Source organism: Eurosta solidaginis, chromosome 5 (genome assembly GCF_040869045.1).
Source record: "Eurosta solidaginis isolate ZX-2024a chromosome 5, ASM4086904v1, whole genome shotgun sequence".
Classification (NCBI taxonomy): domain Eukaryota; kingdom Metazoa; phylum Arthropoda; class Insecta; order Diptera; family Tephritidae; genus Eurosta; species Eurosta solidaginis.
Window position 1 is genome coordinate 33,880,297 of NC_090323.1, and position 24,920 is coordinate 33,905,216.

General features: G+C 36.9%; 1 long non-coding RNA gene across 1 annotated transcript; it reads right to left on the reverse strand.

Annotated features, from left to right (window-relative positions):
- Positions 1 to 3,466: 3,466 nt before the first annotated feature.
- Positions 3,467 to 4,189, reverse strand: LOC137252191 (uncharacterized). The gene is made up of 3 exons (XR_010953466.1): positions 4,042 to 4,189; positions 3,671 to 3,837; positions 3,467 to 3,598 (listed from the first exon to the last, which is right to left on the reverse strand). It is a non-coding gene; the product is annotated as an uncharacterized lncRNA (long non-coding RNA).
- Between the last annotated feature and the right edge of the window lie 20,731 nt (positions 4,190 to 24,920).

Here is a 24,920-nt window from a genome sequence, read left to right on the forward strand (position 1 = left end):
CTGGTCCACATTTTGGTCGAAATCTCGAAAACGCTTTCACATATACAACTACCACCACTCCCTTTTAAAATTGTTATTAATACCTTTAATTTGACACCCATATTGTACAAACACATTATAGAGTTACCCCTGTCCCACCTTTATGGCGATATATCGAAAAAGCGTCCACCTATAGAACTAAGGCCCACTCCCTTTTAAAATACTCATTATCACCTTTCATTTGATACCCATATCGTACAAACAATTTCTAGAGTCACCCCTGGTCCACCTTTATGGCAATATCTCGAAAAGGCGTCCACTCATAGAACTAAGGCCCACTCCCTTTTAAAACAATCCTTAACACCTTTCGTTTGACACCTATATTGTACAAACGCATTCTAGAGTCACCCCTGGTCCACCTTTATAACGATATCCCAAAAAGGCGTCCACCTATAGAGCTAAGGCCCACTCCCTTTTAAAATACTCATTAACACCTTTCATTTGATACCCATGTCGTACAAACAAACTCTATAGTCACCCCTGGTCCACCTTTATGGCGATATCTCGAAAATGCGTCCACCTATAGAACTAAGGCCCACTCCCTTTTAAAATACTTATTAACACCTTTCATTTGATACACATATCGTACAAACAAATTCTAGTGTGACCCCTGGTCCACCTTTATGGCGATATCTCGAAAAGGCGTCCACCTATAGAACTAAGGCCCACTCCCTTTTAAAACAATCATTATCACCTTTCATTTGATACCCATATTGTACAAACAACACATTCCAGGGTTACCTTAGGTTCATTTTCCTACATGGTGATTTTCCCTTATTTTGTCTCCATAGCTCTCAACTGAGTATATAATGTTCGGTTAAACCCAAACTTAGCCTTCCTTACTTGTTAATATTAAAAAGGGTAATCTGCCGGAGTATTTGAGCAACAATGTTGTATATCAAAGAGACGTTCACAATATTAATACAAGAAATAAAAATAGCTTCAGACTTCCGCTCTTTACAACGGAAAGAGGACAGCTTAACTTGTTTTATAAAGGTCTAAAAAGATTTAATGAACTTCCTGTAGAAATTAGAAACTGTGAAGACTTAAATATGTTTAAAAATAAATTATACTTATATTGTCGCACAACTGTGATACGATAGAGATTTTATATTACATGTGATAAGTTTATATGTAGTAAATCTAGGCATAAAAGCTGTAATAATAATAATAAATAAATAAATAAATAACTACCAACTTAAAAACTATTTGCTTTGATTCATTATTTATGTTTATTGTTATGCCAGAGCTCTCTAAAAAATTTAGTTCACTTATTACTCTTTGAAAAATTTTTGCTTTACCAATTGCTTTTCGATCTAAGGTGTTTGTTAAAAGAAACAAAAATATATTCCTTAGTTTCGATCTGTATTTCGGAGGGAAGCATAAAATTATAAAATATAAAGCTCCACATTTCTGAATACCACGATGACTTCCAAGAGGATTATATTTTCATGATCGTCGAAATAAAGTGCAACGGGTATCACTCTGACTATTTGTCTCTTTAAACTTTCTCCAATAATCACCTTGGACGTAATTAAAAACTATGGTTTTAGTGCTTTCTAAAAAGTTTAAGTAATCTAAGGTTTCCTTGAATATAGTTCCTAGTTCGAAAAATTTTTTAAGCTCATCACGAATCGGTATAAACTCAGTGGTTAAAGGAACTTTAAATAGGATAAGCGAACTATTTTTCATTTTGTATTCATCTCTAAAGCCAATATTTAAATGAATAGGCCTAATAAAAGTACCCATTTTTTTCAAAATGCTTAAAGCATATGTATGATGCCCGAAAATCCTCAAAACAGCCTTGTAAAGTATCAAATGATTGTTTAATTTGGTCTTTCTGTTTTAAGCTTTTTTCTGACCCATCCAAACAGCTTAACATATAATCTCTTAACAGTGTAAAACAAAATCATTAACGAATGATTTATAATCTTGAATTATCATTTCAATACTTTTTTTGGATAAATCAGAAAGACTATACAATTTAGGTGGCCACCGAGTTGTGATATTAGTGTGCTCCGCCTACCACACCGAATGCCCTGGATTCACACCCCGGGCAAAGCAACGTCAAAATTTTAGAAATAAGGTTTTTCAATTAAAGAAAATTTTTCTAAGCGGGGTCGTCCCTCGGCAGTGTCTGGCAAGCGCTCCGAGTGTATTTCTGCCATGAAAATCTCTCAGTGAAAACTCATCTGCCTTACAGATGCCGTTCGGAGTCGGCATAAAACATGTAGGTCCCGTCCGGCTAATTTGTTGGGAAAATTAAGAGGAGCACGACGCAAATTGGAAAAGAAGCTCGGCCTTAGGACTCTTCGAAGGTTATCGCGCCTTACATTTATTTTTGTTTTATACAATTTAGTTGTCAACTTCAGAACACGTTCTTGTAACAAACTTCCAAACGTTTTAGAAACATTCGATGTATCTGCTATATTTTGAGATGCACCCTGCATATTACATTTTTGAGAAGAGTTGTTAATAACACTGGAATAGTTTAAATAAGTTTCCTCACATGCATCAGATGAGTTATATGCGTATTCATTTAAAACCTCTTGAAATTCACTATCTGAACTGCAGTCAATCGATGGGCCTTGAACTGAAATACTAGGTACGTTTGAAAGTGAAGTTGTTAAAGTTATTTGCTGATTGTGTTCCCGTTTCCGATGCTTGCAATAATAATGAAGTATAGAGTAAATATGTTGGCATTGGGGTTCCCAGCATCAATACTCTTTTAAATTTGAATGGAAACTTCTTTTATGACATAGCAAAATATTATTACCTTCAAAAATACCTTGACATTTAAAACAAATAAACATTTTCTGGATAGCTTAATACTAGTATCTTAAGTAATAGCAACTAGTCTCTTTATAATTACAGAATTATAATCAAAATAATTTGCTGATAGTAATCGCAAGTTATTCCATTTTTTCAAAGTCAGTTATAAAGTCGTTCAAGCTGATAGAACTGAATTCTCTTTCAAGGTTTATTTCGTACAGAATCTTTTATAAAAATGTCCATATGTGGATTGCAGCACATGGATATTCACAATTTAGAGAAAAAAACTTTAAGATGTAAAATCAAGTGCTGCTAAGGTCGATTTTGTCCTGCGCCGTTTGTCCTCGATATAAACATAAGAATCTTCAACTTTATTTAAAGCTCCGCCAAGAACTGCTATTGGTTGGCAGGATATATTGTTTTTGGATAAATATTCTTGCCTGCGCTTCACAGTAACGACGGTTTCTGAAATATTCGAAGAAAGAAAAATATTCTCAGTTATTATTTACAACAATTTCGATTAATTGATTCAGTCAATTACAATCATTTTATGTAACAATCAAATCGAGGTCTAGCAATTTCACATTTGATGGCTATTGTTATGATTTAGTAGATTACCGGAACAATCAAAAACGATGAATAACGAGTCTCTGCCACAGTTACTCCCCGTTTAGTAACTTTTCTTTTTTTTTTGTGGCTAGTCGCTCTGATTCATCTGATAAAAGTTTTTGAATGTAAGGCGCCGATATAAACCGTGGTAAAAAGTGCCAAATAATTGCGTCTTTATCTGATAAAGCAAAAGTGAGTGATAAAAATTTAAATAAGGTACTCAATGAACAAAAATAAGTTGCAAAAATACCTTTTTCCTTTAGAAGATGTAAAGTATTTATAATGGCTACCTCTTCCACTTTTTAGGTCGTCGGGTCGTTAAGGGTAAGTTTATTATTTATTTTTTTTTAAGTTGCTCCAATTTGTTGTTATTCTGTTTTGTTTGCTGGGATAAAGTTGGTTAAAGTCGGACTCAATCTATGGAAAAATTAAAAAGATAAAGTTCAACCGAAAGAAAAATGTTAAATTGGTAGCAGCTGGGGTATTTTACAAAGCCAATATGTACTATAATTTGCTGTGACTATCACGATAAACCGATCGACGACAGTGATGATAATGTACACCACCAGAATGTGTTACCACAACTGTATATAAATGCAAGAATTTCTCCACCTAACTTACCAATCTCAGTCCGAGCTCTCTTTCCAAACAGGGAAACAGTATATAGTAATCATTCAAAGATATTTTATTTTGTGTTAAAAGTGTCCTGCGATATTGCAGAGTGATCTGCCAACTTTTTAATACTTCGACGTGTGGTTGTTTTTCTAAATTCCCCAATATTGTTAAGTGGTTGTCTATGTCATCTGAAATAAAAGTTGTAGGTGCATATGAAATTCATAAAATTTATATATGTACATATTACCCGTGCAGAAAGTTTTGCCTGTGGCAAGTCCAACTGGAGCTCCCCTGGTCGATTTATCCTTATGCGATAGTTCACTCTTGATTAACCCTTTTCTTTTCAAGTCGCCAACTATGTAATTATGATGTGATACTAACTTTCCTGATGGTCCTATTTTCATACCGTTCTTATTTTCGTATGGAATGTAATATACTGATGGATTTTTGTTGGGAAAAACCGTAGCAACTTCTGCTGAATATTGCTTTAGTATTTCAGGTGAAAGGCTTTGTAAATAATATAATAAAAATCATTCATATAACGCTTAACAAAATGAAAGAAATTTCCCCACTCTATCAAAAAAATGCATACCAAAATTTCGGTGATTTATCCAACTGAGCCGCTTTAAATGCCTTCTCTTTTTCACGATTGATCAAATTAATAGCAATTGAGTGTTTTTTATCCCTTTGTATTTATATTGCCAAAAAATCACTTGTCTCACTGTATTTACGCTTAAGCGCGCCGCATTCTCGTTGTTCTTGAACGCGCATTGCTCTCAACTTATTGCCAATGGCATTTGCCATCAAATGATAATACACTGTGGTACAAACGCGTATGTTAAGTATATATTCATAGTCATATTTGTTTTTGTGCTTGAACATATCCTTGCAAATATGCAAACAGTTGTAATTATTGTTAACATTTTTCCATTTATGAGACATTCCCTGCAAAGCGGCAGATGGCAGGTCGAACGATTGTAGAATGGCTTAGAGTAATCTTTAAGGATCGCATAAAACTGAACCAGGTCACGCAGTCACGAAGAACGGCTCGAGTAGTCTTCATACCGAAAGCGGGAAAAACCAGGTATCTGCATCCGAGAGATTACAGGCTTATTAGTATGACATCTTTTCGACTGAAAACCAAAGACAGATTAATAGATGTGTATATAAAAAACAAAAATGAATGAGGCATTATTCTGTCATGCACAGCATGCTTACACTAAAAGCAAGTCACACGATAACGGCAATAAATACAGAGAAAAATCCCTCGAACACCATGCCTAGCTGTTTTACTGGACATTGCTGCGGCTTTGAACAATGTATCACAATGTCTCGAAACGGGTAATCATCGACAGTCTTAACGCGATAGAAGTACATTAGGCCTTAAGAAGTTGGATCGACTGCATTTTAAGCTTCAGAATGATCATGTCGCAATGGAGCATATGCGAGATGACAAAATTAGCAGGAGCATAGCAGGTAAGGGTAAAAACACCAACGCTATGGACTCTGATAATCAACCAATTGCTTACGTAGTTCGAAAGAGAACCAGTAAAATTAACCGAGTAGGCAGATAACGCTTACGTCATCATAAGCAGAAGATGTCACCAATAATCAGTTCTTTGATGGATTAGGGACGTCGGAATATACATATCTTGGTAACTGGAGTCAGGTTAACGGCGAACGTGGCAAAACGCGATGTAGCGATATTTACTAGGAATTATTAGGTACCTTTTTGGACTAAGCCTAAGGTTGGTAAGTAAGCAAAGCATAGTACAGACATTTAGGAATTATAGTAGATAGTAAGTTGTTATGGATACTCCAGAAAGCTAGGATGCACGTGATGCCTATGACAGAAACTCTCTAACTGCGTATTTACGGAAATTTTCAACCCCATAGTTTGATATGCGGTCCTTGTTGGTGGAAAGCCACCAAAGCCAAGAAAACATACTTTTACCAAAAAAAATGTATGCATATTATCAAACATTAGCATAACCCACCTGCGGACCTAATGGCCGATAAGTTTGAAAAGGTGGACGTAGTACTCGATGAATCGAAGGACATCACAATCTGTTTGGGAGAAATTATAAGGATAGTTGCATATGATCCATCAGACGGGAAAGACATTCGCAGAAGCGCGGGGATGCCATAATTCTTAAATACTGTGCAGGTAAAACGACGTAAGACTCACAAAATTGTCAAATCTATAAAGAGCGAAGGCCAAAGACTCACTATGGACACTAGGGCGGGTCGATTTAAAAATCGCTCATTGCTCTGTGAAAACCGTATTCTAGGGATCAAAATAAGAAACTTTGCCGAAGGAACCATACCTCTAAAACGAATTCTGATGTCCCCCCCTTTGGGTCGAACTTTTGGGTAGGGGCAATTTCAATTCTACCTGCTGTGTCTTGTGTTGGCTTAAAAAAAAACAACACAAGCAATATTACGATCTGCAATTGTGTCACAGTGATACCTTCATTTTTTTAAAACGGTTGAATAAAAAAACCCACACAACTATGTTTACGACATGCAAATGCATCACAGTGTTGCCTTGGTTTTAAAAGGGGGTTGTAAAAACGCTAATTTCTAATAATTTTTTTTAATTTCTTTTCTATTACTAAGTTAAATTCATTTTCTCATTTACATATGTTTTGACTAAATAAATTTCTAAAGAGAAAAATAAACTCCAAAAAGAAAAAACATAGGCATTTCAAAGTGGAATTTATCAAAATTTGCCCCTTCGACCCAAAGGGGGGGACATCAGAATTCGTTTTAGAGGTATGGTTTCTTCGGCAAAGTTTCTTATTTTGATCCTCAGAATATGATTTTCACAGAGCAATGGGCGATTTTTTTGCCTCCCCACAAATCGACCCGGCCTAATGGACATGCTAACGAATACTGCTTTTCTGACGTCACATGCTAATAAATAAGTTAGACCTCGTCAGTAACAGCAGATGTTGGAGTTGCACGTTTTGTGTTTATTCTCCGCGAGCGTAAGTTCAAGGTTACAGCTACTAGTATCCTCAGAGTTGCCAGATCTCGAGTAAGCTTTCATCCAGGTTCAAGAAACTTCAACTTTTTGCCAAAAAGGCGGAGATTTTTTGAATAATAAAGTCCTTTTACCTAATTGGGGTTTTTTTCGTTTAGTCTTCAAACCAATTCTGGTAGGACTATGGATACATTCAGTGTATGTGCGGTCTTTATTGACCAGCGAGCTCAACCTTATCTAACCCTAGGTATACCGTCCATATTTCATGCCGATTTATCGTGGAGGCTGAACTTCAAAGCTGAGGAGTAAGAAATTCTTAATTTGCTTTACCTGGCTTTAAAGTTGTCAAGCACTACTTTTTCTTTATGACACGTTCAGAGTAAATAAGGGCGTTTCAGGTTTTCAGGTATGTCTTACACCTATGGCGGCGCATAAGAGATTATATTACAATGTTGTTAGCTATACAACTGTTGCAAATAATTGTTCTAAATAGAATGGCTGAAAGAAAAAAAATGATAATTTTAATCAAATTTTCATTTATTTTCATCATTCGTTAAGTTTTATGATCTTTCGTACTATGTTAGCTGCAAATGGCTTAGTGAAGGCAATAGACAATGCAATTTCTATGGAAAAGTTTAAGCCCACAATTCTTTGCAAATTTAAAGACGACAAATTCTTTAGAATAAGTGAGGCACACACCAAAAAAGTTTATTCCTTTGTATTGTGCTGAGTATGTATGCCAATAAGTAGTGGGGCTACCGTCGCCACAGCCAAACAATGTTGCACAAATGCGCAGCCAATTAAAAGCAGTTGACATTTCCGTCGCGTTATGCAATGCAGCCAAAGAAGTTTAGCCAAATAAAATGTATGAAATGAGGGAAACGATTAGCGGACACAAATAGTATCTGCATATACCCATATGCTATATTTATTTATATAAATAAAAATAAATTTTTGTGCGATAGTACGTTCTCTGGTATTTTCGATCTGATTCAAGGAGCATTAACGGCAGAAAAATTTTGTTTAAAAAACCTCAATTGTAAAATACTTTACCTAATAATCAAAGATGGTTTGACCGATTTCAATAATTTTTTCTTTCCTTTATTCAATTGTACAAAGTGTTCATTTATAGTAAACAAACTTTTTGAAACCCCTCAATTTATTGAATTTATAGCTAATAGAACTAATTTGACTGTTACTATTCCTGCTGCGTGGGCTGTTTTTATACCTGCTGTTACACCCTTTTCATATATGCAACATTTATCGATTTTGTATATGCTAAGAAGTGATATAAATTAAAATTTTTCCTATGCAACCAGCGCTGCCGCTCACATATTTTTTTTCGTACCAAAAAACGGACCAAAACGTTTTTGAGAGTACCAAAATAATTGTTTCCCAGTTGTTATCTTTACATTGTAACGAATTATTGGGGATTTCTGATAATTATACACCTTCTGCTAATGTTCGAATCGCTGAACTGTCGAATATATAACTCCAATATTCAGTATTTCAAAATGGTTTTTATATAGGGTAATTTGAGAGTAGTACCGTACAAATATGCTTCACAACTAATAGCGTGTTTAAAACAAACTGTTTAGTCATACCTCAGCTTGCGCTGCTTTAATACTCTCTGTTGCCTCTTCCGCATATTTCTTCTAAAGTCTAGACGTTTCACCTTCTAGAACAGTTGTATCTCATACCTGGTTACTTAGCTATATAAATGTATGTGTGAGTAACAACTTCTGCTCTTAGCTGCCGGCTACATATATGTATGTGAAATAATCTCTCCGCTTCAAGCTGCTGGTTATGTGCGTGGAATATTCTTCGGTGTTTTGCACATAAGTGTAGCTGCTTGCTTTAATGTGTCCATGTACGTAAATGTGGCTGCTTGCTGTTTTGTAGTTGTGATTATTGACTAACAGCATAGTGATGCTTATATTCGCCACAATATATATAAATTTCCTGTAACGTTGTTTCTCTGAGATGGACTATTAAGCTACTTAACCGATTTCAATCACATTTGCACACCTGTGAATGGACCGATCTTTTCGAACAACTTCTCTTGTTGGTTCGATTTACCTGAAATTGGGCACATATGTAGCTAGCCCTTTGCTTAGATTAGTATTTAAGCACTTTTTTGCGGGAAATGGAGCAGGCACCGACTGGGAATGGGACTTGGATTTTGGGTGGGACTGCGGCTGGGAAAAAGGGATGGAGAAGAACAAGAATAACTACAGAGAAGATGGAAGGAGAAAGAAGAAAAGTTAGGCGAAGATAGAAAGATATGGATAGATGGGGCGGAAAGAAATGAGGGAAAAGACGAAGAAGAAGAAAGATACTGTTACCTAGATTGGGACTAGGACTGGGAATAGGACTGGGAATAGGATTGAGACTGGGAATGGGGCTGGGACTGAGACTGAGATCGGGACTGGGACTGGGACTGGGACTGGGACTGGGAATAGGACTGGGAATAGGACTGGGACTGGGACTGGGAATGGGACTGGGACTGGGACTGGGAATGGGACTGGAACAAAATACATACCACCCTCTGGGACTGGCAATAAGATTTGAAGAAGAATGAGAAAAACTTGAGAGAAGAGAAAAGAGAGAAGGAGACTGGGAAAGAGATAGAATGAGACGAAGATGGAGATAGATGAAGAGAAAAATACGGAGGGAGGAGTGAATACAAATATTAGGAAAAAATGTAGAATTGCGAGGGCAGAGTTAGACGGAAAAAGCTTATTAAAATGTATGCAGATAGACAAACTTTAGGGCAGAACAACGTCTGCCGGGCCTGCTAGTCCAGTATAAATGTATTGACATCAAATATACACCTACATGGCTTTAGTTATAAGGGGGCAGAGGGGACATTTCCAAAAATCTAGAAGCGGTAGACTTTTGTGCTATTACCAAAGTCAGTTTTGCCTGACAAGGGTTTTGCAGAGCGGTCCAGTTGTTTTTGTTTTTGCTGTAGCAGTGCTTCGCCCCATCCAAAAAGTGCGAAAACTTAAAAACTGTCATCAAAACGCCTTAACGGGAGTTCGAGGAAACAGGTTTTTACTAGAGAATTAAGGATGATAGATCCATTGGATTGCAATTAAAAAATGGTTGGTGTCATGTGAGAGCACGCTACAAGCAGGACATACGTTTGGTATGTCAGGGTTGATTCTGGAATTGCAATATTACGATTGAACTTAGTGCAGACGGACGCGCGTCTCCCTGGGGAGGTTGTTTTCTACAACAGCGAGTTCAGGGTGTTTGTCTTTAGAAACGGGGTTGACCGGATAATTTCTGGCCCAGTAAGCCGATAATTTTTAAAATTTTTTCATTTCCATATATACGCACGGCTCCAAGCTAAACGGTAGAATTGGAGGTGGAATATACTCAAGGCACCTTAACCTCCAGCTCTCGTTCAGACTACCCGACCACTGCAGTATATTCCAGGCAGACGTTTCAGCCATAATGGAAGTCGCAGCTAGGATAGGGACACACACTGTCGGCAAAGAAATTTTTATTTTTAGCGACAGCCAATCTGCCATAAAATCTGTTCGTTCCTACTCGTTCAATTCTGCACTAGCACTAAACTGTCGCCGATCTCTTCAAGAGATGGCCCAACAGAACCGTGTATACCTCAAAAGGGTCCCTGGATATAGGGAAATCGAGGGAAACTGCATTGCAGATGAACTCGCTAGGCAGGGTACAACCAGGCAGATGCTTCCCGGCCAAGAACCCTTAGGTATGCCCCAGTCCATATGCAAGCTAATGCTTAAAGAACACATGCACGGGCAAGCCGACGAAAGATGGCCACAAACACCGGGGTGTCGAACATCGAAGTAAACCTGGCCTAAATGGGATCCTAAAAGATCCCGCCACGTGTATAACTTAAGTAGGGATACAATTTCCACACTTGGGGGCACTAGCTGGTCATTGCTTTATAGGTAGGCCTGCAGAAAGGTTAGGAGCTCTTTATCGTCGATGCTGCAGTAGTTGTAAAGAGGATGAGGACGAGGAAAAGGTAGCTCACCACATCTGCAACTGCCCGGCATTAAGCGGGGCACGGCAGCGCTTTCTGGGTGCTCCATTTCTAGATAATCTGAGCCAGGTTGTGGAGCATGACGTCAAGGACCTGTTAGCTTTTATCAGGTCCTCGTTCGGAGAGGAAAGGTAAGGGTGTATTTTCGTGGTACCACAACGGGCCTAATAATACTAACCTAAGTGTGTTCTCGCGCAGATACCTCAACCTTACCTAACCTAACCTACACCGATAAGTTTTTGTGTATGTCTGTCAGGATCTTTTCATGCTCCTTGTTTTCATACGACTGAATTATTATGTGCCGGATTTCTTAATATTGCTAACGCAGAAGATTTATTTAGTTTCTGGGAAGCGGTGCTGAAGATGGTGATTTGCCGGTCTACAGCTACTTCCAGTGTGTTTATCTTTGACTCGGCGACCATATTATGGACGCGTAGCATACAAACGGAAACCCAATTGCTTTTTGTGTGGTTATGAGTGTTTCTATATCTTTGGACTTAAGGCAAAACTGCGGCTGCAAGCACGCCAAAGTTTAGGGTTTGATCGAATGTGACAACCAATATTTTTGAATGTGAGGCAGTCGGTGGCGTAACGACATCGAGATGGATGTTCAATATGTTTGATATTTTTTAAAAATTTTTTCAACATTGTAAATAAGGTCGCTGGGGATGTTTTCGGTTATAGTGTCAGATTTTGCGAGGCGAAAAAACAGTATAATATCAAAAGTTTTTGATAAGTCTTGTGCCTCGAATAGTGCAAGTTGCAGGTTTGCGGTGGAATAAGGGAGCAGGGTGGCTCCAAGTGCTTTAGCTACTAGCGATAGAGATACTGGACGATGTGAATCTCCTAGGTAAACTAGTTTATTAGGCTATAGTGGCGGTACCATCCTTGCCATTTTAAATTTTCAGGGACGACAAAATTGGACAGAGACAGATTTAAGACGAGCGCCAGACAGCCAAACTTTTAAGCACCGGTATGGCAATCCTGTCCGGATCTACTGTTTTAGATAGTTTGGCAAGTTTACTAAATAGCGGTCCTGTAATAGGCCCATATGTCTGTTCGAATCCGAGGGTAATTTTCTAGAAAGGGTTATTTTTATCGTCTCGAAAGGAATATTGAAAAGCAAGGATCCAAAAAAGGAAAATACACCATTGATGCAGTCAATATGCTTAGTCTACCCCCCGGCACATAAAGTATTGCGACTCAAAGTACCCAACGGAGTTAAAACTCTTGGATTCAAATATGTTATTGCATAGGGAAAAAAGTTTAAGAACGAGAGAACTGTCTGCCTGACTAGAAAATATCCGACAGACAAAAGATTTTAGAGCGAAAGGTGTCGAAAGTTATCCAAACCCTAACAGATGAGCGAGTGATCGTGAGCGAAGACTAACAAATGGGGCGAACAACAGGAAGAACCGTTTCGAAGACAGTATGGAAGCGAAATGAGCGCTCCGTCGTAGAAACGGAGGGTATCATGATGACAAGAGGCAAGCATCGCTGCTGTAGTGGGCGGCCAACGTTAATTGTATCAATTGGGTATCAAAAAAAATTTCATCTTGGTGGCGGTTGAAAGCGGTGCAATAGCGGGCAGCTGCAGCTGAACTGCGCACCCCCCAATTGCGTCAGTAAGGCAACGGAGGAAAGAAGTATTGCGTGTTTACTTTTCAGCAGTTGCTGCTCTTTAGCGGGTAGGGATGGCTGCGCGATGACAAGATGGAAGGCGGAGCAGGTGGTTTCGCAAGCATGACGTAGTTTTTAGCTCAGAAAGCTGTCTAAAGCTGGAATCAGCGCTCACCCATAATGCTAAAATGTTCGATAAAATTCACACTTTAGAAAAAAGACTCAACGTAATTTACAGCACATTTAATGGCTGATAAAGTTAAACTATGATATTAATGAATCATTACAAAATATCCCAAAAAGCAGTTAAAAGGGACTGACAAGATGACAAAACAACCTATTAGTAGACTGCTGGGAGGATGAGTTCAGTCAAAACAAGGTAATGCAAAAGGTTCACCTTTTCTAACTGAATACCCAGCTAGCATCTAGAGACAGATATGAGCCATAAATCGGAACGTTTACGCTCATAGGTAGCTTTTCTAGGAGTCCAAAATGAACGCATGTCCTTTCTTGCGATGGTAGTCCGATATAAACCAAATCTCGTAAACCGTATGGGCCTACATATGTCTACATGACATCTATCAGCAGCTCGCTTTCGAAATTTCTCGGTTTCCTAGAAGACCCTGTAAGCCCTATCGAGCCTAAATTTTTTAGGCGACAAGTTGTTGTAATGTAAACAAGATAGCGCATCTGAAAATTTAAATTGAAATGTTTTGACTCCACTCGTGTTTGAAGTTCGGAAAGCTATTCTGTTTTCCATTGCCTGCAGAAGGTGAAATGAAGTGCTTTGAGCTCATGCGCCACCTGTTAATCATGTAGTCAGGAATCTCGTGTACGTCGAGTTCGGATGGAGCCGTAAGATGTCTACCGGTCAGGAAATGGCTCAAGGTCCGTTGGCTCATTTGATGTTGACTCAATGGGCAGTAAGGCAAGCTTTAAGAAGTGCTTTGTAAGCTTTTCACTCTGGCCTGAGACCAGTGGCCTCCCACAGCTCAACTATATGCGGGGCGGCTACTGAAATAAAATGCCACGTCAAAGTTTGACGTCTATTTTTCGATAGGAAACCAAAATGATGATTTATGTCCCGAAAGTTCTCCACCCTCTTTCATAGGTTATTCAGCCTTTGGTGGCATTGATGAGTAGCATAGTTATCTTATGATGAACTATAGGTTTCATTTCAATTTTGCTCAATTATTTTAAATGGCCTTCATTTTTGTCTCTCATATCACCTACGAGCTTCTTAAAATTGTTTTACTTGTTGCGCGAAATTCGCTCACGTAAGAACCCCTTTGTTTGTAAAGCTGCTCCCAAGAACTATCTCTACTCTCAGATTTGTAATTCAGGCATGCAAGGCCTTTACTTATGCGGTGCTACAATTCACAACACAGCCCTTTGGATATTTATATGATGTGCATTCTGCCTTTACCTCTTAAGCAAAAAACTGCTGTAAATATGCATACCAATACTAGTTTGTGACAAAAATAAGTGCGAAAACCTAGATTTCATTTTAATACAATTGGTTTGTTTTGGGAAGTTAAGATTTTGTGAATTTTAAAAGTTTTTAATCAATTTCTTATTATTCATTTTTGTGTTTGCCGAGTCATTGTGCATTTGTGTTTTTGTTGCAATTTTGATTGGCACCTTTTCACCTTGCAATTGTTTTTGTGCGCACTCTTTTTGTTTTTCTCGCAATTTACTGTCTTCGCAGCTGTTTGCGTCGCTTTTTAAGTGTCAAGTGACAGTGACTCTAAAACTGCTAGCTACCGCTAAGCTCCCAAACTTTCATAGTTGCTTTATATATAACCTTTCTCATTCTCAGTGCTATTTCAACTGTTTTTTCCTTGTAATTTACAAACATATCTTTACCATTTCTATATTCTTATACTAGTCTATTTTCACCTTTCTTTAAAAAATGACTGTCAGGTAAAAAGCGAATCCGAACGTTTTGTCTCTTGCTGGCTTTGCGATGGGCTCGCCCATGGAGCTCATATACTTGGCTTCCCCTAATCCGCAAGCTGTGGTTCCATCCACTTCTAAGGCCGCGGAAAAAACCTTAGAGTCTCAAACTGTAACTTCTGAAACTGTAACTTCTCAATCTGTGACTTCTTATTCAGAAGCACCGGCTAAGAAGCTGGTTGTATTCCTGCTCAAAAATCGATTTTTGTATCTCGCTTTGACAAAGACTCTTCCGTTGAGAATATCAAGTCTTATGTCACTTCGAAAATTAAGGCTGACGGCATGACTTTAAGAAAATTATAATTTAATTACGAAAGAACCATTTCTTCATTTAGAATTGATGTTTACTCAAAAGATTTTGATAAACTTTTGGACAGCGCATTTTGGCCGCCAGGGGCTTTTGTTCGCGAATTTGTGCATAAGACTATTGAGATTACTTAAAATGTAGCAAAAATTCCTCCTCAAAGTTCCGATCCAAAAAACTTAATTTAACATCTTGCTTAAGCATTTACTATCAAAACTTTAGAGGCTTAAATACTAAATTAACTGACTTATATTTGAAAACCATTCACTGTAACTATAATATTATTGCTTTTACCGAAACATGGCTGAAACCCAATGCTTTAAATTCCGATATTTTTTGCGGTGAGTATCAGACCTATAGAAATGATCGATTAAATAGGACCGGAGGTGGTGTCTTGCTAGCTGTACATTCTTTAATTCCATCTGAAGATGTCAATTTAGCCGAAGTTTATTCCATCGAGTTTAAATGTATCCGAATCTTACTAGGCCGGGGTCATATTTACTTAGCCGTTTGCTATATTCCACCGTCTTCTGATCTATCAGTGTATATCCACCATATTTCACTGTTACAATCAGTCAACTCGATGATAAAGCTCACGGACTCAATGATTGTTTTAGGCGACTTTAACCTGTCACATATATCTTGGAATACCTTTGATCACAATATTGTCCCCGTATCATCCAAGAAGCATAACAATGACTTTTTGGATGGAAATACTGATCTTTGCCCTAATCAGATCAACTTCTTTCCGAATAAGTATGGAAAATTCTTAGACTTAGCATTTGTTGACGACATATCTAAATTCTCTATAAATCGGTGTGAACCTCTTGTTTTGTCAGAAGACGCTTACCATCCTTCTCTTGAGATAACTTACGAAATCATAAGCAACGAAGTCGGCTGCACTAACAAAACATGTGTCTCTACCAGATGCTTTGATTTTTCCAAAACTAATTTCAACAATTTAAATAAAGAGCTTTCTGAGATAACTTGGCCTCGATATAAAGAGGATGTAGAGGAAAACGTTTTACATTTTAATAAAACCATTTATACTTTATTTGAAAAACATGTGCCCAAAAGCACATGCTCGTACATTGAACCAGTGCAAGCTTGGTTACTAAAGATTTAAAAGCTTTAAAAAATAAGAAATCATGTTTATTCAAATTATATAAGAGAACCGGTTTACATTCTCATTATGCACAGTACGTTCTTTTCCGTCATAAGTATTTTGAACTTAATAAAAAGTGTTATAAAGCTTACATATGTAAAATTAAAAGAAACATTATTTGCCACCCGAAGTCTTTTTATGATTTCGTAAATTCTAAACGCAGAACTAACGGGTTTCCTTCTGCCATGAACTTTAGAAATAGCATTTCCAGCGACGATCAAGAGATTGCAAACTTCTTCGCTCAATTTTTTCACTCTAATTACTCTGCTCTGGTTGATTCATCACCTACAAATAATCCGTATGAGCTCCATTCTAGTAACTCAATATATGCCCCACATTTGCTGCCTGAAGATGTTCTACTACATCTAAAGACCCTAAAAGAATCCTTCAAATACGGTCCCGATTTGATTCCAACATGTTTTCTTAAAAAATGTGCGGAATACATTTACCAGACCCTCACTGATCTGTTTAACCTCTCTTTAAAAAATGGCATTTTCCCGACGGCTTGGAAGGAATCTTTTCCATAAAAAAGGAAGCAAGTCGTATATTGAAAACTATCGTTCCCTATAGCAACTATCGCTATCCCTAAGTTTTTCGAAGCAATCGTTACTAATCACCTTACATTTTCGATTTCTACATTGATAGATAGTTCTCAGCATGGCTTTTGTAGAGCCAAATCAACCACAACCAATTTGCTTGAATTTACAACTCACGTCTTTAAACAATCATCATACCGACGTTATATACACTGATTTCAGGAAAGCATTCGACAAAGTACGCCACTCATTACTTGTTTATAAACTCGAATTGCTTGGTTTTCAACCTGGCCAAACTCGCTGGATCTCCTCCTATCTTTGCGGTAGAACTCAAAGAGTCATTTTTAAAAACCTTTGTTCGAATGTCATCGATGTTCCCTCCGGTGTGCCTCAGGGCAGCCATCTCGGTCCTATTTTGTTTTTGATCTTTATAAACGATGTTTCCACAACTATAAAATATTCTAAAATTTTAATGTATGCCGACGACGTAAAACTTTTTAAGTCATACGCGTCGGTTGAAGAACGTTCTGTACTCCATGCGGATTTAAATCGTTTAGTTACTTGGTGTAATGCGAATTTTATGCCTCTCAACATAGAAAAATGTAAATCCATGTGTTTTTCACGTGGGAACATACAGTCAGCTTCCTACACAATTAATGGCCAAACTCTGGAAAGCGTTGATGCTTTTGTCGACTTGGGAGTTACAATGAATTGCAAACAGTTTCAACCCTCATATTAATGCCACAGTCAATAAAGCGAGAGGGGTTTTAGCATTTGTGAAAAGATGGGCAAAAGAGTTTGGTGATCCTTACGTTACAAAAACCCTTTTTACATCATTGGTGAGGCCGATATTAGAATATGGATCGATAGTTTGGAATCCGCGTTATCAAGTTCATGTGGATAGACTAGAATCAATTCAAAAACAATTTTTACTTGAGAAATCTTCAATGGGACTCTCCGTATAATCTTCCTCCTTACACTAATCGATTAAAACTAATAAATCTTCCTACATTTTCAAGTCGTAGAGAAATGCTAGGTGTACTATTTATGGCTAGACTTTTAAATGGATCGATTTCAAGCCCATTTCTTTTGAACGAAGTGAACTTGAATGTTCCATGCCGAGTTTCAAGGCATTATAAACCTATAATTCTTAAACAATGCAGAAGCAATTTCCAACTACACGAACCTTTTCTATGTTTGTGCGAAGATTATAACTCTCACTCGAGAATAATTGATGTTTCGGACTCGCTCTTTGCCATAAAAAAGACGGTTCTATCTTCTCTTAATAATTAAAAAATTATATTTACTTTTAGTCTATTGTATTTTGTGAATCTATATTTCTCAGCTGATGAGTTTCTCTGTAGCTGAGCGGTTTTAGATCTCGGCGCTTAAGAAGCCACTACCTCTCAAAGACTCGATAACAAAAAAATTATAAATAACACATAAATAGGAATTAGGATACATAAAAAAAAAAACACCAAAAAAAAAAAAACAAAAAAAGTATGTATGATTTAAAAAAAACCAAAAACAGGATTACCCTGGTTTAATCGGGCCACTTGAGGGCAGTCCGCTACCACAACCTCCGAGAAAAAAAAATAAATAAAAGTGTGGCCGTGTAAGCTGTGTATAGGATAGAGCACTCAGCTACAATCCGCTACAGGATGCAGTGAATCAAAGTGCAACAATTACGCAGCTTCCATTAGATAGTCCGGAAATTAAGTTGAAAAACATATTTCTAGAAATGAGCTAGCCTACCTTTAGGCGCATTACTATCGGTAGAGACAGTATTTTGCATACTTTTAACGAAGAGGATTGTATGTAAGCACAGGGTGAGCCATAATATATTGCTGCAAAACAATTATGGCGACAAAAAGCTTAGAGGTAAGAATGAAGCACAGACATTGATGCTTTATCGGTAACCGTATCGGTAACCTTATAACAGCTGATTGGACCAACCTTATGGGAATCAATGCATTCGATTGTTGGTACCGCTAAGGTCGTAACGGTATCGTAGCCAACAAATTGGTTTTTGGTTTACAGTCGTAACGATAAACAGCTGATTACGTTAGGGATATGACTACAGCGATACGACATACGGCACCAATGACTCCCGCTTGAATCGGGTGGATGCTTGCCAGGGGCCTCTCTTGCATACTTTTAGGCGCCCACTATACCGCTGCATCGTTGAATAGCCGCGTTGGCACAAGGGGAAAATGAAACACAGAGAAAACCAATGAAAGGGTAAATTCAAAAATTACAAGTTACAATCAAAGATTTCGTAAATTTTTTTTTGCTTATTTTTTTTTACTTTTTTTTACTGTTTAGTTAATAAATAATCTAAATTAAAAATTTGATTTAAAATTTAAATTTTTTTGATATTTTTATCGATTGATTTTCGTCCAAAAATGAATATTTTGAACAAGTTTGATGTTTGTTATTTTGTTAGTTTTGATGTGTTTACGCCTATTGTCACAATGAAAATTGAAAGCATGCAATGGTGGAGCCCCCGTACTTTTCAACCTTACTAACTCAAAGTTAAGTTGGAAAATTGTCCTAAGACTTCATAGAGCAAGGATGTTGTGGAAAGAATGTACGACTTGTATCACTTTCCACAAATGCGATTTTTTTTTAATTTTCAGCAACAGTAGGTTTTGGTTTTAAAACCTGAAGTTCTTACAAGTTTCTGTTTTTAGGTTTCGAAATATTTTTGGCCTTGTTTTAAAACAATTTTGGGATTTTAGATTTTTTCTTCAAATAAGTTTAAAATTTAAATAGAATAAAATTAAAAAAAACCAGTAGTAAATTTAGAATTTTCTATTTCAGTACAAAAAGTTTCAGTTCCTGCTCTAACCGATGAATGGTTGAAAATGTGGGCTCATAAATCATAAAATAAGATAAGGTAAGAAAGTCTAAGCACGGGAAAAAAATAAATTTAAGGCGCCATAACCTCCGAAGAGATTTTAGGCCGAGCTTTTCTTCTAATTTCCGTCGTGCTCCTTTAAATTTTTCCTACAAATTGGCTGGACGCGACCTAATTGTTTTATTCCTACCCCGAACGACATTTGCAAGGCAGATGAGTTTTCACTGAGAAGCTTTTCATGACATAAATACATTCGGAGTGCTTGCCAAATCACTGCCGAGGAGCGACTCCGCTTAGAACAACTTTGTTCTATTTGAAAAATTTGTTTCTAAACTTTTAATGTTGCTTTGTCCAGAGCTTGAAGCTAGGATCTTCGGTTTGGTAGGCCAAGTACGAATGAAGTACACATAGCGGTTTACGTCTAGAAAAGGATCAACCACAAGTTGAACTTTACCAGAAGAAACCGATGGGACGCAGAAAATTAATTGGTAACATTCTGATATAAACTCGATCACTTTTGGGTATCAAATCAATAAATACGAAATCTTTAACACAACAACTTTTCGATAACAAACTGATAACACTACGATAGCAAATCAATAATTTTTCGATAACACGTCGATAATCTTGCAAGGTAATCCATAAGTATTCAAAAATACAAATTGCGATAGCTCATCGACAATCTTTGTTATCTATAACAAATTTGCACACGACAAACATAATCGGCATACCAGAAATTGGAGAAGCTCGACCTAAAATCCACCGGAAGGATTAGTATTTTTTACTAACGCACCCGGCAGATCGATATCGATATCTATTTCAAAGCCTATGACTTATCGATAGAGAACCGATAACTTTTCGATAAATAATCTGTCTATTTTCGACAAAAAGTTTATTAGTTGTCGATAAAAAAACAATAACACATCTATTCAAGTCATTACTTACTTAATAATCTTTGTTATCGATACATAATTTATAACATTTCGATAACAAAATGATAACTTGTCCATACGCTATCGACAGAGCTAAAAAAAAAAACTAAAACTCGTCGCTCGCATACTGTTAAAAATAAAAAAAAATTTATAAAACACGGTCCCCTCTCCATTCCGCCTCCAGTTCCGGGCTTGATTCCAAACCGGGTTCGGTTCCGGATTCAGTTTCTGGTCAGTGTGGTGACTGCAAGTAATCCACTTTATACTTTGATAATATATAGTACCCTTACGGGTCGGTTCTGCTACTAGAACTAGGTTAAAGGAATCGCATGAAAAGGAGTCACCTTATCTGAAGCCTTGTTTGGTTTCAAATGACTAGGAAAGATACTTCCAAGCCTTATGGAACTGGTGCGCGCGTATTTATACATTTTGAATTTGAAAAACAAACAAACACCCGTAATGACCCAACCTATTCATACGTAATTGTTATTAGCAGCGTACTTCATTTGATCCCTCATTCATGCTAACAGCGTCCGCTGTGCGCTTGTCAAAGCGACACTGGCAATAATGACGCTTGGAGACAGTGCTCCTCATACGAGACGCTGATCACTGCAACAGAACCTTGGATGAAAAAATAGGGTTTTTGCGCTGAAAGCGCTAGCATTAACAGCAGCGCAATTTACACCTTTCAAAATATAATTTTTTACGTTTTTTTTTTGCGAAATTCTTCTTGTTTCCTTTTCACTTGCAGATGCATTTATTTTTTTTGTTTGTTTTTTTTTTTTGCTTTGCGTATTTTTTGCGCATTTTGATTGCGTGAGCTTGCAAATGGACATTTACGAAATTGGCTTTCAACACACAAATGTCGACATTTTTTTTTGTATTTAGCTCCTTCTCTTGTTTACAATTCTTTATATTTTCATGCTGAATGCGGCCTTGCGGCTATTGGATGATTGTCGTCAATATGCGCGTCTCACACACAAACACACACGCACACACCCACGCATACACACAAACATGCACAGCTGTTTTACAGACATACATACATACACACGCCTTCATGGGCAGAGACATTCTCCATGCATGATTGTGTCATTGCACCTGCCTTAAAGCGTTAGCAACTTGAGTGGATTTTCTTTTAGCAGCTTTTGTGTATGCCAGTGCTCTTGCTTCAAAAGATTTCTTTACTGATTTTTTTAACCTATTTTAAAATTTCGTCTTCGTTTTTATGTATTTGCCAACTGGATGTATCTGGCTGCCTAGCTTTTATTTTTGATTGTATTTGTCGCAAGTAAATGCTCTGTGTGTATGTGCTCTCGCATAAGTGGCATTGAAATTGCCAGTTCGTATCGTCGTGGTTGGCGGTTTGTGGTATTGGTGAAAATTCGTTTTGTGCATGTATGTATGTGCTTGATTTGGTGGCTAAAGTTTTTTATACGCCTTTATGGCTCTCTTTGCCTTTATGCGCAATCTTTTCGAGGGACAATTCTCCTTTGCGTCGTTATATTTTTTTCAACCTCCTTCAATGTTTTCTGCTGAAATACTGTAGATTAGGGGTGCAGAACGGTCGTGGAGCTTCGAATAGAAAAGAAACTTATTTCTATAATAGTATGTGTATAGGGTGGGTAGATTTGTATGGACGAAAGTAAACCGATAACGCGCCGTTTTTCGGTAGGAAATTCCACTACGCATACCCAAACAAATAATTTTCGAGTCTGCGAAATTTCATTTTAAAATTTCTTCTAAATCTCCATAAAAGAATTTTTTTTTCAAAAACTGCATTTACCATCGTCTTTAGCGCATGAATTCGCTTGGGACTACAGCAATTGACACGAAAAAATACATAAAAAATGATTTGGATCCTTAAAAAGGAAACAAATGCATAAAAAATCAAAAAAATCGATGAAATTTCGCTGGCTCGAAAATTATTTGTTTGGGTATGCGTAGTGGAACTTTTTTTCCTGAGCCCAAATCCAATCGAAAAATCAATGGCGCGATATCGGTTAATAAATCGACCCATCCTAATGTGTATACATGGATAATGTTTGAGCATTGAGTACAAGCTTAAACTGATTGACTGCTTGCTTTACTGAATTTTCGGTCGCTGTACTCACGCGACATGTAGGTGGACGTCGAATGGTTTTACGAAGCTCTACGAAGCACATGACTGCACCACTGCTGTAGATACCGGCTGATTTTATTTTATTTCTTTAGAGTCATATCATTTTTTTCAATGATTATCGGTGCTTTGTGTTAATTGCACGACATGGATTTCGCTCCGATTTTTCTTTTCAATCACATCAATTCTGAAATTTAGATCGCTATTTTATATATGCCTTGCATTAATTTGCTCACTACATTATAGAACAAAAAGTTCTACTCAAGGAGGAATAAACAGGGGCTACCATAGGGTGTTGACAGAAGTGGGGCTTTAATTTAAACATACCCACACACCTCTTTGCACCATAGCTTCCTACGCAGACGACTGCGCAATAAAGTCAACATACCGACTACCAAAAAGAAATGGTGGCCCTGACCTTGAAAAATTTGGCAGCTTCAACTGAAAGAAAAGTTTGAGTTAACATTGCTCATTCATACGTCCATCTATTTGGCACCATCTATTTTGCAATAACTTTCATTAAAAAAATGGCATTGAAATGGAATTTTACATACTTTTTCTTAACATGAGAAAGCCTTTTACCTAAAATGGACGGAATAGCTAACAACGCTCACTTTTAATATCTCCTTTAGATATTTTCGATATTTCAATACCTAACTGAGTGATAATCTTCAAACTCGACACGAATAATGTATACAGTAAACATAAAAACTAAAAAATAAGAATAAAAAATATATATTTTAGAATGATTAAAGGTAAATTGACGAAGCTTATCGTATGTCTTCCCTTATTAAGGTCTACTAAGTGAGACCTGCTCTAGGGAAAAGAGCTAAAACTGTCAGTAAACCACGCACACCTAATATTCAAATATACAAAAATACATTTTAGTGACATATTTGTTGTGATATCTCTGTAACTTTTAAAGGCATAATACTAATATTTTAAAAGGGACTTCTTCGTAAAGACGACTTAAAAATCAATGTATTAATAAAAAAAGGCATGTTAACGGCTAGTTAGGCTTCCCATACCTTTTATAAAAGCTATGCGTCGAGTTTCGGTAGCGACGTCACATGAATGGTTAAAGGTATAGTGATTCGGTATGCATCTTCGCTGTTTAAAAAAGAAATGTCCTTGGTAAATAAGTCGAATAATAGCCACGCACTCTCTTATATATTTGTTATTGTGAACTTAATAAAGAGCACTTTGCATACGGAAGAATTGAGTCTATTTATTCGACAGTTCAGTGACTCGAAAAAATTTCTCAAAATTCGCAAAATTATACTCAAATAATTGATGTATGGGTGGTTTTTATACTCTGGCCACAGTTTTAGAATCATCAATTAAGCGTCAGCATTATCTTCAGCAGTCACCATTGTGTGGTATTTGAAAGCAGAAAACAGCCCAAGTTAAAGGCAATGAGTTTCATCTAGCAGCAATTTTCACGATTTGTTTTTTATCTGCAACATATGAACATACTTACACTGGAAGAAAAAACCTGGTAAAATTATCCGTATTATGGGTCTGTTCAGCCCATATTTCTGTACATTTTTATTCATCGCAAATAGTTGCTGTATCAACTTCGCACAATTTGTGATTCTAAATTAACTATTTTAATAGTCAGATCAAAACAAAAAAAAAAAAAGGAGGTCATCAAATTTATTTGTATTTTTTTTTTTTGTTAACAGAGCTGTGGTTTGAAAAAATTTTTTTCTAAAGATTTTGATGTTGCTTTTACCAGGTCTTGATCCCAGAATTTTCGATGTGTTAGGCATAGCAAGTTTGGTGTATTAGCTTATAATTACCAAGGCCGCCCTAAAAATACCAAATAAAACTGTTAAAATATAAGAGTGGCTGTTGATATAACAGAGATTTTTGTGACACGATAGACCTAAGAACAAAGTAGTGAACGCCGTGAATGTAAGTTTTTTTTAAAATACTAATAAATGAATTTGCACATTATTGACAATGATTCACTGTTGAAATGACCCATGAAGCCAGTTCCTTTAACAGAAAAATCAGTAAAGTTGATTAAGAATCTGTAATTTTTAGAGAACATTGTTAACTTGAGTGAGAGCAAAAGTTTGTATTCTGTTGAGATAACTAAACAAGTTTGTCTTTTTAACAAAAATTCCAAAATGTGATCAATTTTACTAAAAACCTGTTAACACAAGAACAAAAACCTCATTTGTTGATTTTACTAGCTTCGTTTCTTCCGCTGTGGTGATTTTAATATTTACGTCTTTTTATATTTCTTTTTATATCTACTTTTCGTATTTTCACTTTCTTTTAACTGCGCATATTTCCATTGCTGTTTTTGTTCGTTTCCCTGAAATAGAACTCTTATTTGTTTGCCTACATTTCTTTTTTCAATTTC